The sequence below is a fragment of the Anthonomus grandis genome, chromosome 22, assembly GCF_022605725.1.
Source record: "Anthonomus grandis grandis chromosome 22, icAntGran1.3, whole genome shotgun sequence".
NCBI classification, from domain to species: domain Eukaryota; kingdom Metazoa; phylum Arthropoda; class Insecta; order Coleoptera; family Curculionidae; genus Anthonomus; species Anthonomus grandis.
The window spans coordinates 1421512-1439274 of record NC_065567.1 but is presented as its reverse complement, the minus strand read 5'-3'; the positions used below and the strand labels follow the sequence as shown (position 1 = coordinate 1439274).

The 17763-nt window shown below is 34.7% G+C and overlaps 1 long non-coding RNA gene across 1 annotated transcript; it reads right to left on the bottom strand.

Moving 5' to 3' along the window:
* Positions 1 to 16108: 16108 nt before the first annotated feature.
* LOC126749113 (uncharacterized) lies at positions 16109 to 17396 on the bottom strand. Its single transcript, XR_007664892.1, has 3 exons — positions 17141 to 17396; positions 16901 to 17016; positions 16109 to 16421 (listed from the first exon to the last, which is right to left on the bottom strand). It is a non-coding gene; the product is annotated as an uncharacterized LOC126749113 (long non-coding RNA).
* Positions 17397 to 17763: the final 367 nt, after the last annotated feature.

The following is a 17763-nucleotide window of genomic DNA, read 5'->3' as shown; positions in this document are numbered from 1 at the left end:
AGAAAATTTTCTCCTATAATTGCATCACTAGAGCAAGTAAGAGAATCAAAAACGTAAAATTTTTCTTCGAATGTAATACCGCCTGCATGTAATTTAAGATAAACACAGCCTGTTGACGTAATTGTTCCACCACAACTCCTTTAATTTCTATATTATCGCTATGTAAGTGTAATTGTGAATTTAAAACCTCCGATTTTATGGCACACAATGTCGCGCCTGAATCGATTAAAAAGTTTACGTTTTTATTAAATATTGTAAAATTAACGATGTTTGTATAAGAATTAGAATAAGTAAATATTTCATCATTTTCCGTATTAGGAACGAAAAAAATTATTTGTCGGTGCTGATTCTAATTTACTAGTGGAGCAAGGTTGCACATTTTCTTCACTTGTGAATTATTATTTTGACTTGAAAAATTGTTGTTTCTATAATAATTATTGTTTAATCGAGAACCCCTATTCTGAGAAGAACTTCTTAAAAATCTTCCTCTTCCTCTAAAGGCGTTAAAGATTTGGGGATTACCTCTAAAAAAAGTCGTTTCTTCGTCTTGAGCTACTCTAATAACATCTTTTAATTTAGAAAAATTTCGAGAAGCTAATATTGTACCTAATCTTGGATTACGCAACCCGTCTGTGAAGCGTTTTATAGCTAATCTTTCGTTAATTGGCTTTAAAACAGCGTAAGCATTATCATCACTTCTAGCCTGCGATATTGTTAAATTAACAAAAAGGTCTTCCAATTCTTTTCCAAAATCTTCAATGGACTTATCGCCTTGTTTAGAATTAAAAAGCTTCATTTGTAAAGCACTGTCAGATTTTACTGTTGAAAATTTCAATTTAATGTCAGATATTAGATCCCTTATGGAGTTATAACTGGTATTGAGTCTTAGTTTTGCGCTATTTGACAACCTAGTTTTAAGAACAAATGTTATTAACAAGGATTTACCCTCTGCATTTAACATAGAATCATAGAGTTCAATGGCATCGATTAATTTTAACGTGGTACCTTCGGTTTTATCCATTATAGGTAGCAAACTTACAGCAACTTTAAGATCAAAGGAAGCCATATTGGCATTCGTTTTATTTGTGTCTTTATTTTGAAAACTTCGAATCTCGTTATATATTTTGTTTATTTTAGAATTAAGTTCTTTAACAATAAAAATTTCAGAGTCGTCTAATTTTTATTTTTAATTACTTTACTTTTTATTTTTTCATTTATTAAAGATATTTTACTTTTCACTTGTGTATAAACTACATCAGCCTCATTAATCTTTTGGTCTAGAATTGGGGTTTTTCGTCGCTCATAATTTAATTTCACAATATACCCTCTAATTGTTTCTAAGGCATTTAAGTGTTCCTGTAACTTATTATCCCCCATTAAGTATTACCTCAAAAATAGGAAGTTGTAAATTTATCATATAAAATAATTTTTAAATGATACCTAGTTCTTGGTTTAAGGGTCCATATCTTCCTTAAAGTATACATAAAGCAACTAACAAAACAAACAATGAAAATATAAATTTAAACAGTTACTTACAGCGCTTATTCTTCATATTTATATGTATGTATATATTTTTACGACCTTATTATTATACTTTTAACTTCTAGTCACATCAGTTTATCCACAATTTTATGTCCTTTTTATACAATTTTTAACCAGCAATAACCTAAAAAAAAAAACATAAAACAAAAAAATTATTGGTCCTCTTTCATAATATTATTTCTTGAGCGTCTCAATTCTTCTTTTGCAATTTCTCTTCTGATGGTTCTTCTCATATTTTTCTTGTACTTTTTAATAATAAAATACAACAGTACTGTTAGAGCTACAGCAACAAGTACGATTAATAAGGTGTCTGTCAAAGAGAATGCCTGGCTCGAGTTTTTAGTAGTGGCATCACCAGATGCGGATTGGGCAATTACAACTGTCTCATCAACTTTCGACTGTGATTTTCCCATCTTCTTTACTAATTATTCTTCTGTAGGTATTTTAATTTAAAATATTGTAGTAACTTGGCCTTTTAAGCAGGGTCGCCATGTAATAACTCATGTCTTAGGTTCGTTTTTAGAGGCCATTAATAATAGTCAAAATTCAACCTTTCTACATAGTTTATTTAACTATTCTGATCACAATATGGGTCGTATATTGACCGGACATTGCACTTGCTTACTTTGCAGAATTGCATAAAACTATAACGATAACAATTTCCCTAGCATATTAATTAATTCTAATAATATACCGGATGATTTTATTTATATTAAAATTACTTCCTACTACATTACACTGTAATATGTGTATCGTGTGGCAAAACAGGGCATGATATGCATGATATGATATGCAGGGCATGACATTTTATTTGGTGTTCCGTGTTTCCATTGAGAAATCTCTCTTAGGGCTCCTTGAATATTAGTACGTAAACCGCCAGTCATGACCCAGCAGTGATGAGGATTTCGCCCTGAAGTCTAACAGCAAATAATTTCGCCGCCCTTAGCCCCGTCAACACACATCATGCCTTAGGCCCTATGTGGTGCAAAATAGCCCATCGCGGGCTCTCGCCCCCGAAAGAACAACACCATGGGACTTGACCCGTAAGCTTACTAGTCTTTTTATTTTTGATCTTAACCATGTTCTTTTGATTTCTCTGTATGATTTAACATGAATTTATTATTATTATTTATTATCATCTCATTTTTATCTTTAAAACTATATTTTTATCTTATAATTATGTAAATTAAAACACTTCAATCTTACGCCTTATTATGTAATGCTTCCGATATATATATATATATATATATATATATAAATATATACAGGGTGTCTCACGACGAATAGACGCGATCGATATCTCAGAAACTAATTTTTCAAAAATTTTGAAAATTTGGCAACATGGGACAGTTGATGGGGGCTACACAACTAAAATATTTTGATAGTTATGACGTTTCCGGTTATACCGGAAGTAGATGTCAACTTCGTTATTTTAAATGGAACACCCTGTATATTTTTACATTTTTGGCTTTTACGTGAAATTCTAAGTATATTTTGTGTATAATGTCCTATACCTAAGTGTAACCGTTTTTGACATATTTTTAATTTCATGTGAAAAAATATGTTTATAAGCCCTAACATAATTACCGATTACTCCCTTTTAGTAGCCTTTATTTATTGGTTAGTTTTGGTTTTATTTTAGAGGAAGGACCACTTTAAAAGACTATTTTAATATTTGGCTAAAAAAAAGATACAGGGGGGTCAAAAACTAGCATTAAAAATTAAAATGAAAAAATCATTAAAAGTCAATTTTTTTAAATGGAAACCCCCTATTTTTATAATTTTTTCATAAAGATAATTAAAAATAAGGTTAACTTTGTATAAGGTTATCCAGTCCAAAAATTGATAGTTTCTGAAATATTCGCAGTTTGAATTTGGTTTAATATTAATAGCCGTATAGTAAGCACGGCTCAAGATTGTTGATTAGTTGAGCATGACGGTTGTCATAGTAACCGCTAGAAGCGGCAAAAAAGCTCTGTTATTCATTCTGGAGCCATCTGTGTACCAGATGGTCCCCCTATTTAGCAATGCAGGTCTGTTGGAATGCTACCACTCCTCTCTGCCTGCAATGTGCTCCACGAATCCCTCGCAGTCCACAGTCACTGGAGCCATGCAGTCAGTGCCCATCAGAAGGAGAGGACATTCCTGTATGGCCCGTGACCAAATTTTTGCGTGACGGGTCTCGCCAGCACGTAGTTCGCCGAGGACGTATAGCCTGTACGCAGTCCTCATTGCCTCGAATTGCACAACGAGGTCCAGAGGCGGAAGGCTCAGCAAGAGTCTCAAGCGCTCTAGTTGGCGCCGTTCGCATGGAACCCGTTATGCTGAGACATGCAAGACGTTGGACTCTGTCCAGTTGAGCACGAATTTTCGCCATACATGGCAACCAAACGATAGCTCCGTATGTGAGAAGAGGTCTCACAATGCGCGAATAGATCCAGTGGAGGATCTTAGGAGACATACCCCAGGTATTGCCGAAAGCCCGCCCATAGCGCGCAGGTGGCCTTCTTCATTCTGGTGTCTGCATGATCGTACCAGGAGAGTTTTGGATCTAACTTGATTCCCAGAAATCGAACTGTCCTGGAGTAATGCAGCTGCACGCCACCTAGAGATATAACAGGGCGCGTGCCAAAGTTACGTCTCCTCGTAAATAGTAGGAGCTCTGCTTTTTTGGGGTTAATCCTGAGACCCTTCGAGAGGCCCCGGGAATATTTCAACCGGGAATATTCATAGAGTTCGGCAATCAATGTTAAAACGAGCTAATGTTTGCATTGAGGTTAAAGGAAGGCTTTTTGAGCAACTATTATAAGTCTCGTGTTATTTATTGTATTTTTTTTATTGAAATAAAAGTTCGAGGGTGGATTGTAGCATTTTATTTTTCTATTTAAATTGATTTTATTAAAATTAAGTCGATGCTGCATTCATTGCTTAAATAAATCATAATATTACTTGTTTTTAATTATCAGGAGGAAATACCGTAATCTTTCTGCTTCTTATTTGTCTTTCACTTGTCAAAGGCAATATCGATTTTCACTTTTGGAATTTCCGTAACCTTGGTTCCCATGTGTTGGTAGGAGCACACGTCAAAGTTTGTGGCCTAACCATAGAATATGCAAGTTTCCTAAAATATTGGTTAATTTGGCATTAATGGAACCTCTTTTACCTCATCTTGACACGATTTGGTAATTTCTTGACAAGATGTCCAAGAGTTGATTGGAAACTTAGCGAGGTGAGGGCTAGACCATTTCTTTGTTGGTACCGGCTTCGTGCCAGTGACTTGGTTATAATAATTAGAAAATTGTTTCAGGATTTTCGTTTTCTGGTGTTGAGGGTGTGATGGTGTTAAATTCTGTGATGTTCCTCTATTCGGTGTTCCTAGTGACTCCAGAACAGCCTGGTTACTCCACAAGGAGAACTTAACCTCCACCTGAGCCCCCATTTCTTACAATCGAAACTTTAAGCAGCCAGTTATCTTGGTGAGGCTACATGTAGCTAGAGACCAAGTGAATTAAGACCAGTATATTTTTTTATCTATTAATTAAATCTGTCTTTTTAATAATTTATTTATTTAATAATTAATTCTGTCTAATTGAGGTGAGTGGTATATGTCCTCTTTGCCTTATTGACATTGTTATTAATTTCTTAGGTTATACAAATTTTCATAATTAAATTTTAATACTACTTATAACTTTTTTTTAACTACTTATAAGCATTTCTGGACCTATGTTTGTGTGAACTCTTCACCTTGAAATTGCTCATAGAATCACCTCCTGGAGTTTGGCCACGTACTTAAATAACACCCTGCATATCGATAAATAGATGCTTTTTCAGTGTTATGTTCAACATTAATAGCAAAATACAGGGTCCAACAGTCAAACCTGACGGTTTTTGAGTGGGGATAGGTAGTGGTGGCGGTGTCTGGTCGGGTGGGGATGGTCGCCATTCTGTTCACCTTGAGCGGAAGTTCAGTAGTAATGGAGCGTTGGACCGCTGAACACCGTGCAACATACGCACGGTGTTCAGACTTTCTTTAAAAGTAATGATTCTGTGATTCTAACATAAAGGAGTTTTCGTATACGGTTTAATGTTCCTCTTCGCGGTGCGATCTCTTCTCGAAGCACAATTCTTCTGTGGGTTCGAAACTTTCAGAACACTGCTTTTGGAACAACAAGAAAGAGAGGAGGATCACCTCGAACGGTTAGAACACCTGCTAATATTGAAGCTGTTCGACATGCTGTTGAACGAAGCCCTCATCGCTCTGCCATTCTTTACGCCCAAGCTCTTCGGATCTCAGACCGGTCTATAAGACGTATTCTTCATGACGACCTACACTTCCATCCTTACAAGATTGCTATTGTTCAAGAGTTATAAGCAGGTGACTTCGAAAGAAGGTTGAATTTTGCTCAAACCATGTTAAGAATGATCGATGAAGACCCTGGAATCATTGTTTTGAGTTCAGACGAGGCTCATTTCCATCTCAACGGATGTGTCAACAAACAAAATTTTCGATATTGGGCTCCAAGAAACCTACAGGAACTACACCAGCAGCCTCTTCACTGTGAAAGAGTAACTGTCTGTGCTGCAGTGTGTTGGTCAAGAATGTTAGGGCCTCATTTTTTTAAAGAGAATGGCCAAACAGTGACAGTGAACTCAGCGCGTTATGTTGCCATGATCCGTGACTTTCTCATTCCAGAGTTACGTCGCCATCTTATCCCTCTCAGGAGGGTCTGGTTTCAGCAGGACGGAGCAACTGCAACTGCCTCGGGCGTCCATGGCTTAACTCCGAGGATTTTTCCCCGGTAAGCTGATCTCGCTCAGGGGTAACATCGAATGGCCGGCACGTTCTCCCGACTTGTCCCCTTGTGACTTTTATCTATGGGGGTACCTCAAGGGAAGAGTTTATGTTGACAGACCAAATAATTTGAACCAACTGAAAGAGAACATTCGGCGAGAAATTCGTGAGATCTCGCGCCAAACATTGGAGAGAGCTTCTAACTTCTCCAGGAGACGTACAGTGTAGATAAAATGGTGGTCATCATTTAAGTGACATAATTTTTGCTACATAAGTTATTTTTGTGCTTTTTCATTATGAATGTTAAATTTTCACTTCTCCTCTTTACAACTAAAAAATAATAATTAAAATATCTCAACAACTTTTTTATTTATCTTATTTCAAAAACCGTCAGGTTTGACTGCCGGTCCCTGTATATGTCAAAAACCAAGATTTTTTTATAAAGTTAACTTTAAGTGATACGGCATCCACCCGCTAAAGTTAACTTCTACATTTTTAAGTTAACTGTGACATTCAAATTCAAATATATTACATAAAGTTATATACAAAAGTGTTATTGTTACATAGGAAAAATAGGTACAAATAAAAATAGATAACAACCCTATTTCATGAGAGAAGAAAAATAACGTTAAATACCTATATACCTAATGTAAAAATCTAAGAAGAGGAATCGGCCTAAGGCCATCTAGTGACGTACCTTGTGTGCAGATTTCCTCTTCCAAAATGGCACAGATATTAAGAGGTTAAGAATGGCAACAGCCCGGCCGCTATGCAGGCGGAAAACAGGCGAGAGAACAAAAAGGTAGTAAAAATTACGACTAATATGCACTAAAATAACCCAATCAGATCCACACACTCAGAACAACGTTTCAAAAAATGTTTGATTTTTTAATAAAAATTGTTTGGTTTTGGCTTTGAAAATTTTTGGATAATTATAATATTTTTTCAATTCAGCAGGCAGTGTGTTAAAAGGAACTGGTCCATAATAGGTTACAAATCTTTGGGTCACATTTGTACGTTTAAATGGAATAAACATATTTATCTCTTTTGTTGCTTTTGTGAGATAGTTGATAGAATCACTATTGATGATAATCATGTTGATGTACTCAATTGTCTCTCATGTAGTCCAGATCTCAATCCTATTGAGAATCTTTGGAGAGACCTGAAAAAACTTTTAGAACATGAAAATACTAAAAACCTTAAAGATCTGGCGGAAGAAGCAGAGCAGGCGTGGAAATCGATACCACTAGCGAGATGTCAACATCTGGTAGAGTTTGTCCAGGAGATGTAGCCATTGAAAATTGCTGCCATTGAAAATAATGGATTTGTTTAAATTGATAATTCTTTAGTTAATTAGTTGTCCAATTTAATATTTGTACAAAAAAAATATATTTTTTTTAAATATATATGTTGACAAATCCACTAAAGTTATGGTAATATTATGGCAATGAATGACTGTCTAAGTCCATATCATCTTTTTTAAACTAAACTAATATGTATAATTGTAGAAGCAAAAAACATGGAATCTCCTGAATGAAGCCACCAGAGGTAAAAAAATTAAAATGATATGGACCATAGAACCCCTTACTAATGTATATATTCCTTTATTCTGCATAATATGATTATCTGCTTATTTCACAAATAATATTAGTTTACTTATAGGAGCAGTTACACAAAATATAACCAGTTAGATTTTAGACATTAAATAAGTTAGTCATAAGTCACGCTGTAACGTTCGAAATAAAAAAAATTAAAAAGCCTTTTCGTGGTTCGCTATTATAACTGGCGCAGTCGTACGGAACTTTGTTGAACGATATCAGACATAAATCGCGGAATCGGTCTGTTTTAACGGTTTATCGTCATCGAACCTCATCTACTACCGAATCTACGAAAGGCACCCCAGGAGGCAGTCAGACTTCGACCTAATCTAATGGGAATCGACATGAAAAGAGCAGCTACTTCTAGAGAAATTGAACCTGCAATAAAGTTTGAAGAAGTAAGAATGTTTAGCAAGGGTCCAACCTCGACCACCATAGACTGAGCGGCTTGGAAACACAAACATCGGCTTCTATAGGCAATATAGAATACGTTAGACTAACAGTATGCAGCTCCTCATCGCTGGATTATTGCTGTAAGTGCTCATTTTCCTTAAATTTATCCTTATATTTACATTTTATTTTTACCATTTTTTCAATCCAACTGCCCATTGTTCCAATTTTGCATATCGCAAAATATTTAAAACCTAATTTTTCTTTACGATTGGCAATTGGTATATTTTATTCAGATTATTATAATTATAGGTTAAATGTATTATTATTTTACTGAATTACTCTAGTGAAATTTTGCGTAGTTTTAATATCTTATCTCCTAATGATTTTTTATATCTGAAGTTATTGACAAACTTCTTGCTAGCTCTAGCTTGAACTAGAACAATTAAGAGCATCTTCCGACCTAACCGTTTCTAATATCCATCAAACTCTTAATCCCATTGATACCAATAATCTACCTCCTTTACCATAAGATATTTCTGAAAATACAGAATCTAAAAACATGACTGATATGCATCTTTTAAAGTACCAAGCGGATAATATCCCGCACTTTGATGGAAACGCTAAGCTACTTCAAATGTTCATAACAGCTTGCGAAAATTTTATTAAAAATTTCCAGAATGCTCAAAATCGTGAAGATCCCATAAACCTAATTTTAATTGACACTATTCTTAGTAAATTAAGGGGTAGAGCAGCTGAGCTGATTGGCTCAAGATCAGAACTTAATACTTGGACTTTAATTAAAGACACTCCTAATTTCACTTTCGCGGATCAAAGAGGTATTGTCTGATCCAAGACCTCATTTCTATAAGACCATTTAAAAATAAACAGCCATTACAGTTTGGAATGAGAATCCAAGATGCTAGAAGTCTTTTGTTTGCCAAGTTAGGCACATAAATTGTTGACGATATTGAAAGAAAAATAAAAATTGCTCATTATGATGATTTCGCGTTAAAGACATTTTTAGCCGGTTTAAAATATCACACGCAGCTAATTGTTAAACTTAAAAATCCAATTATTTTTGAACAAGCGCTAGCTTTTACAGCGAAAGAAGAAAATTTTATTAATTTTAGCCGGAATCAACATTTAAACCCACCACAAATCAAAACATAACGAACAAACATCCCTAATCGACAAGCATCATTTTATAACGTACCACTTCCGGAAAACAATTTTTTCCGCCCACCACACGTAACTAGCAATGTTTTTGCTCCAACACCCCAGCAAACCCCTATCAATAATGCTTTTAACCCAAGGCCTAAACAATCCCACTCCTAGCCAACCCCCACCAGCATAACCACATCCATCAAAACCCCATCAATTAAATTTCCAAGAGCTTTATAGCCAACAAATCAATGATTATAATCCAACTACCGATTATAACAATTATCAATATGAAGATGAATATTATGATTTCCCAGAAAATCAAAATTACTCTGAACTATGTAAGTTCTCACGATTTTTACGCAGATAACACAAATATTTATAAAAATCAGAATTCCCATAAAAATGCAGAATACAATGACCCACACAATTCTCAAATAACAACTGGTCATTGCACCTCAAGTGAAAATATGAAACCAGATGTAAATTTTCTTCTCACCCAGCAGAAACAATATCCCACATAATAAATAATCTCACTGAATACGATCCGCTCTGATTTACCCTACGTTTATATTCCTGAAATTGCATCTTATTTTTTAATTGATACAGAGAGTTCTCGAAGTTTAATGAAGCCAATAATTGCACATAAATTGTATAAATATTTTATTAAAAAAAAAATCATTTAATATTCAAACGGCACATGGCATAACATATTTTATCACAATGAAGTTGCAGACATACCCATTTTTAGCTTATTTTATACTAAATGTTATCATAAATTTTATCTTTTCGATTTTTCACCAAAATATGATGGTTTAATTGGTGCAGATTTATTAAGCCAGTTAAATGCAAACATAAACATTAATGAAAGAAAAAGTCCCAGTAAAAATCAAAAACGGCACCGGATTTTTGAGTTATCATAAATTTAATGATAATCTGGAAACTCCTAATTCTCTGGTCAATATTTCAAATTATTTTGCCATAACAACAATTACTAATTCTCAGGACATCCCCATAACCCTACATTTAACAAAACCCTTAGATATAGAACCCATCGACATTTTCGATATAAACTTTGTTGACAAAATTGAAGTTGAAAATACTCTTTTACCTGAACATAATAACTTTCTTAGAACTTAAGAAAATATGAAAAAACTCCGTTTAAACCACTGTAACCCGTAAGAAAAAGATATGTTTCGAAAACTCTGCTTAGAGTATAAAGACATATTTTCCTGCGAGAAAATCCCACTCACCCTTACAAATCAAATTAGGCATCAAATCAAAGTCGATAATGAAACACCCATTTTTACAAAGAGCTACCGCTATCCTGAGGTCCATAACAACAAGTTAAGCAACAAATTTCTAAGATGCTAGAGCAGGGTATAATCCAAAATTCGTTTTCCCCTTGGTCCAGCCCCATCTGGATTGTTCCAAAAAAACTAGATGCTTCCGGGAAATGCAAATGGCGTCTCGTTATTGATTTTCGTAAACTCAATGAGCGTACAATTGACGATAAATGTCCCTTCCCCAAATTTCCGACATCTTAGATAAACTTGGTAGAAGTCAATATTTCACCACACTGGATTTGGCCAATGGTTTCCACCAAATCGAGATGGAACCAGAGGATACCCCAAAAACCACGTTTTCGACCGAAATTGGTCACCATGAGTTCAGAAGGATGCCTTTCGGTCTTAAAAATGCCCCTTCAACATTCCAAAGGGTCATGGATAACATCTTAAGAGGCCTCCAAAACGAAATTTGTCTAGTATATTTGGATGATATTGTCATTTTCAGTAGTTCTCTTGAAGAGCATATTTCTCGTCTAAGGCAAGTATTCGACAAACTCCGACAGTCGAATCTTAAAATCCAACTGGATAAGTCGGAATTTCTGAAAAAAGAAGTCTAGTACTTAGGGCATGTTGTGACCACCGAAGGCGTAAAGTCAAACCCTGAAAAAATTTCAGCCATCACTTTCCAATCCCAAAATCTCCAAAGGATTTAAAGTCTTTCCTAGACTTACTAGGCTACTATAGGCGATTTATAAAAGACTTCTCCAGAATAACAAAAACAATGACAATTTGTCTAAAAAAATATCACAAAATAACCCACAGTCCCGAATTCGTGAAATCATTCAACCATTGCAAACAACTGCTTACGAATTCTCCAATACTGCAATACCCAGACTTCACCAAACCATTCATTTTGACCACAGATGCCAATAACTATGCTCTTGGAGCCGTCCTTTCTCAAGGAAATATTCCAAACGATAAATCCATTGCATAATCCTCTAGAACCCTAAACGATACAGAAGTAAAATATGCCACTATAGAAAAAGAATTACTTGCGATTGTTTGGGCATGCAAGTATTTTCGCCCCTACTTATTTGGCCGTAAATTTAAAAATATACATTATACAATGACCATCGACCGCTAGTATGGCTCTTTAATATGCGAGAACCAAACAGTAAACTTGTAAGATGGAGATGTAAATTAAGAGAATATGACTTCGAAATTATTTATAAAAAGGGAACCCAAAACACCAACGCGGATGCACTTTCCCTACATTAATTTGCTTAAATGCTAGAGAAAACGAAAGCATTCACAATAACCCAGGTGACATAAACTTAGACATTGATCAGTTTTTAGACTCCTATAATCCAAGTGACATTGATGCGGCCGAAATAACATCGAATTTAGAAACACTAGAATTACCACGCCCAAAACCAAAAATTAAAATTCTACAAAATATTCAACTAGTCCCCCCAAGAAATTTGGATCCCAATATACAATACCCGCCCCAATTTAATGTTCAAAACCAAAATGATCCACCCCAATATCATGCCCAAACAAATAACGTCGCGCTACAGCCGAATCACAGCAGTTTATTGCCAGTATCCCCACCAAATTTTAATGCACAAAATATTCCTGAAAGTTCTATAAATACTCCTCATTCTAGTAGCAACCATCAAACTCTTAATGATGGAATCCCTATAGTTGATGACATTATTAATAATAAATCGTACCAGTTGATTATTTCCAGAAACCCACATAATAAGCTTATCAAACATTCGAAAAACATCACATTTGGAATGTTAAAATCCTAAAATCTAATCCTCAATTTATATTAGTTTAACTTTTAAAAACCTACACTTCTGATAAAAAGACGTTTTACCTCTATTTTCACGATGACTCGATGTATATCGCATTTAATGACGTGTTTATGCATCACTTTTACCGATCTGGCCCAAAAGTAGTTAAATGTACAAAATTAGTAAACACAATTAAGGAACTTGAAGAACGTATGCTTCTTATAAAATACCAACATGAAGGAAAATGTAACCACCGTGGAATAGCCGAAGCTCTCGAAAAACTCAAAAGCAATTATTATTGGCCATCAATGAAAGTCGACGTAACAAAATTTATAAATGATTGCAATATATGTCAAACCTCTAAATATTCCCGAAAACTACCCTATGTACCACTTGTCTTAACAGAAACCACCGGAAAACCATTTCAATTACTCCATATAGATATCTTCAAATTTGACAACCAAGATTTTTTGACACAGGACACATTTCAGTAACAAGACACATTTTCAAAATTAGGCTAAGCTATCCCAGTTCAAGGAAAAACGGCTATCGAAATATGTTCAGCCCTTATGCATTACTTTTCTTTTTATGGTCTCCCTGAGAGAATAATCATGGATAACGGTCCTGAATTTAAAAATACCACCGTTCAAGAACTACTTAAATTTCATAAAATAAACATTCACTTCACAACTCCTTTTTATCACGAATCGAATTCTCCAATAGAAAGGCTTCACTCTACACTCATCGAACACCTCAGAATTTCGCGAGAGCATTTTAAACGAGAAGACGTAATTACTTTAATGAAATATGCTTTAATAGCGTACAACTCTTCTATCCATTCTTCAACCCATTTTACTCCCTTTGATCTCACATTTGGCCATACCACTTCAAGAGATCCATGCGACCTCATAAGCACCGGCTTTTACACCGACTATGTACACAATCATAAAGAAAAACTTAAACATCTCTATGAAGATATAAACATCTCTATGAAGATATAGTTCGACTGCAGTCGCAAAAAGAAAAAATTATTGCCAAACGAAACGCTTTAAGACCTAACCAATATCAATTTAAAGTAGGACAAACTGTATTCAAACACAACGCAAATAGAAATAAAAAAGATAGGCCCCTTTCAACTAATTGAATTACTCGAACACAATAAAGTAAAAATAAAAAATAAAACCAACAATAAAGAAGAAATTATTCACATAAAAGAACTTAAGACACCTGTTGTTGCAGGTCCCTCCAATATACAAGAGCCGACGTAACCTTCCATGATGTGACAAGGAATCCAGGACTGTTACCGCTTAAATTAGGAAACTCACAAAATATTATCGATTATTGGACCTTTATACAAATTTACGATATAAATCCCATAGTAACCCAATCCCTTATTTTACAAGAAACCATACATAACCTAGGAAAAAATATAGAAAACTGCTCTCTATATAAAAAGGAATAGTTTAATTCTTACAATTTGGCCACAACTCTAGAAAAGCAAATAAGAAATCAATTCAGATAAATCCTCTTAATTTTATAATACGCGAAAAAAGGTGACTAATAAACGGTTTAGGCAACATAGTAAAAAGTAGAACCGGTAACGTAGACAATGAAGATGCTGCGAAAATAATTTAAAATCATTAATGCAAGAGCAAATGACTATAATTGAAAGCTCTAATAGTTTATTTCAAAAACTTTCAAAAAATATATCTATTAGTATATAGTAATCAAAATATTCTAGAATCACAAATTATTCAAATTCAAAAAGAAGTCAAAAGACTTGATCAAATGAATTCTGAAGATAAACACTTCTTTTCAGATTCTCAATCCAAAAGATTTACTTAACAAATTCAAATTATTTCCAGAGGTCTAACATACGGCAGACTCCCGTTTGATTCAACCCTAGAAAACTTACTTCTTTTTGATAGGGTTTTAAGTATTAAAAGGAAACAAGGTTATTTTTATAATATCGTAGAGAAAGATAGTTACTTACTTTACCATCTGTACCCCTTACCTACCCCATCACAAACTTTTCACAAGAAAATATTTCCATAATCCAAATTCCTAATCCTCAATGAGCTGAAGTATGCAAAATCCAAAAAACCGTGTCAGCAGATTACTACTAATGAATATATTTTCTAAAATCTCAGCCCTTTGCCAATAGACAAAGACTCACCCTGCGAAGTCCAGATGTTGAAATTTAGCGCAACCACATCACAATGCCACCAAACCCAAATCGAAATTGATTACAACAAAGCTGAAAAACTAGACAAAGAAAAATGGATGTTAGTTATACCACAACCAATTGCAGCTAACCAAAGTTGTGGTACCAACAAAGACAATATTCCCTTGAATGGCACCTACATTCTGGAAATTGGCCCTGATTGTGAACTTCATGTTGAAAGCATAGCTATTAAAAATCACAGGGATTCTGAAACTCTCTACAAAAACATCGAACTGCCGCAATTGAACTTATCGCCGTCTACCAGTGAAGCCTTACCCATCCATTTCAACCATTTAGAACTAAGCACCTTAGATCCAAATGAAGCTAAACTAATGCAGAAAATTGTCGAGATGCAACATAAAAAACTCGACCGAGTCATAAACCAACCCGTTTACTACCAGAGAACCAGTATTTGGACCGTCCAGTATATGTCCTCCTAGTAGCTATATTCAGCTACTCCATCATCCAGAAGCTAATCATACCCTGGCTACAGAACCAGAGAAGACATCAAGAAGAAGCTATGACGAAGCCTTGCTCAGAAATCGTCATAAATGACCTCGCTACTCCTGTTCCACCCGTAAGCTCGTTTTCTAGAAAAAAAGTGGACAAGGAGCAAATGAAGTGTATAAGAGCACATGGGAATTCTTTGATTCTTTAAAATTCATGTTAGCTGCAAATGTTCAAAGCTGTACAAAAGATAATCTGGTAAGTAAAAGTCGAAAATTAATTATATTTTATTGAAAGTATTTTATATTAGGTGTTTAAAGTAATCAGTAGTCAAAACCTTAACCTATATATCATTTTAGATGTATTTGTACTGCCATGGAACCTCACCTTGAGGGGAAATAAAGTAGTTTTTGAAATCTTCTCGAACCATTTTAGCATTTTGGGAACAATTATGGAGATTTCTGGTATTAAGTGGCAATAAGTTTTGTTTTGGCATACCTTCCTGGTGCCACTGACCATTTATAATACCTCCATCGCTTTCTGTATCGAAAATTCCTGTCGGTGCATAATTTGGGGTCGACGAATTTCTGGTTATTAAAAAGTTATGAAGAACGCATATTGACAAAACAATTTTTTTTACTTTTTCAGGGCAAAGTTGTATAGGTTTCCTTAATACCCGAAAACGATTTGCTATAATACCAAATACATTTTCAATTATTCTTCTTGCACGTGAGAGTCGTTAATTAAATACGCGGTTTGGCCCTGGCTGATTTTTGAATGGATATGGTTTAAGCAAGTTTGGTTTCGTTGCAAATGCGTCGTCTGCTACAAAAACAAACGGTGAAAAGTTTTTCATTCCCGGCAGCTGTTATGGAGGAGGCAAATTTACAGTATTATTTTCCAAAGCGGTAGCAGAGAACACATGTTATACACGCCACCATCCGAAATTCTTCCATTACAACCAACATCCACATAAATAAATTTATAATTTGCATCAGCCAAAGCCATTAAAACTATGCTGTGCGTGCCTTTGTAGTTAAAATAATAACTTCCACTGCAAGGTGGGGCTTGCATAACGACATGTTTTCTATCCAGAGCTCCTAGGCAGTTTGGGAAATTCCAGATATTTTTAAAATCTTTTGCAATCCTAATCCATTCTTCTTGGGTATTTGGAACCTAAAATTAAAATATTTTTTTCAGACTCAAAAAGATGAGGATACACTGACACAAAATTCCACAGTAGATGAGGGACAAAAGATTGAAACAGAAACAAAAAGTACACCGTCCAAAAAACCTAAAAAAATTAAAGTGACTGAAGAAGATGCGATGTTGGCAAATGCAGTAAAGGTGATGAATCGACCCTCAGATAACTGGCAAATATTTGGAGATTATGTAGCATCCGAGCTTAGATCCCAACGTTCAGAGCAGCTCCAATTAAGGTTGAAAAGAATGATACAAAGAGATATTCTTACAATTTCATAATTAGCTGATAACTATGATTCTGGACATTCAACACCGGCCTCTGTCCCTCTTTTATCCCCTACATATGATTCAAGTGCTTCATCGTCAACTCAATATACTGTGCAGCCCTATACTGACAAGACAATTTACACAGGTACAACAGCAATTAAAATTATAGACATTTAAATACATACCTTTAAATATTCCTTTTTTAGAGCTTCCACAATTGCAGCACAGCACTCAGGAACAATCCTTGCGATCGTACATACAGGGATTCGATACAAATACATAAGAGAATGGTAGGAATCACCTGCAATAATTAAAATTGTACTTTTTTCTTTGTGATTATAATTACTTTTCATGAAAATAAAATAATTTTGTTGTAAAATATAATATTTATTTTAGTATATATATTTAGCTTTCTAAGTAATTACCTGTGGCTAAAAAGCGAAGTGTCAAAGACAGGCGTTCTTCTGGTCTAATGGCCTGTCGCATTTTTGTATCTTTCTTATATATCTTTTCCTTCACCAAACCAAGCAAAAAATCGAAGTCTTTTGCAGACATTCGTAGAAAGTTTTTCAACTGTTGTGGGTCTTCCATTCTTAACTCATTAAGTAACTTCTCATGTAATCCTAAAGTAGCTCTACGCTGAATCCATTTTCTTACCCAAATTTTTCTTTTATTTTTTTCCTTTTTTTTTTTCGTTTTTTTATTAAATATATCACAACCGCAGCAGCTATTTGCCGAGATGACATATTTACAAAACTAGTGTACACGTTTCACTTAAAGAAATACAGCAAGTAAAGCTTGCTGAGTAACTTGCCCAAATAAATATGAAAATAATTGAAATAAAGTGTAGACACTCCAGCAAGTTACTTGGTAAAGAACTATCGCAAGTTAATTGCATGTGGACATGAGGCTTAATGCAAAACTCGTTTTAACATTCTCTATGTCAAAGGTTCGTTTTACATACTAATCCAATTCAATGAAAATACCAAAATGTTCTACATCATTGCTTTATTAAGACTGGTTTTTATCTTCGGTATAATGAATACTC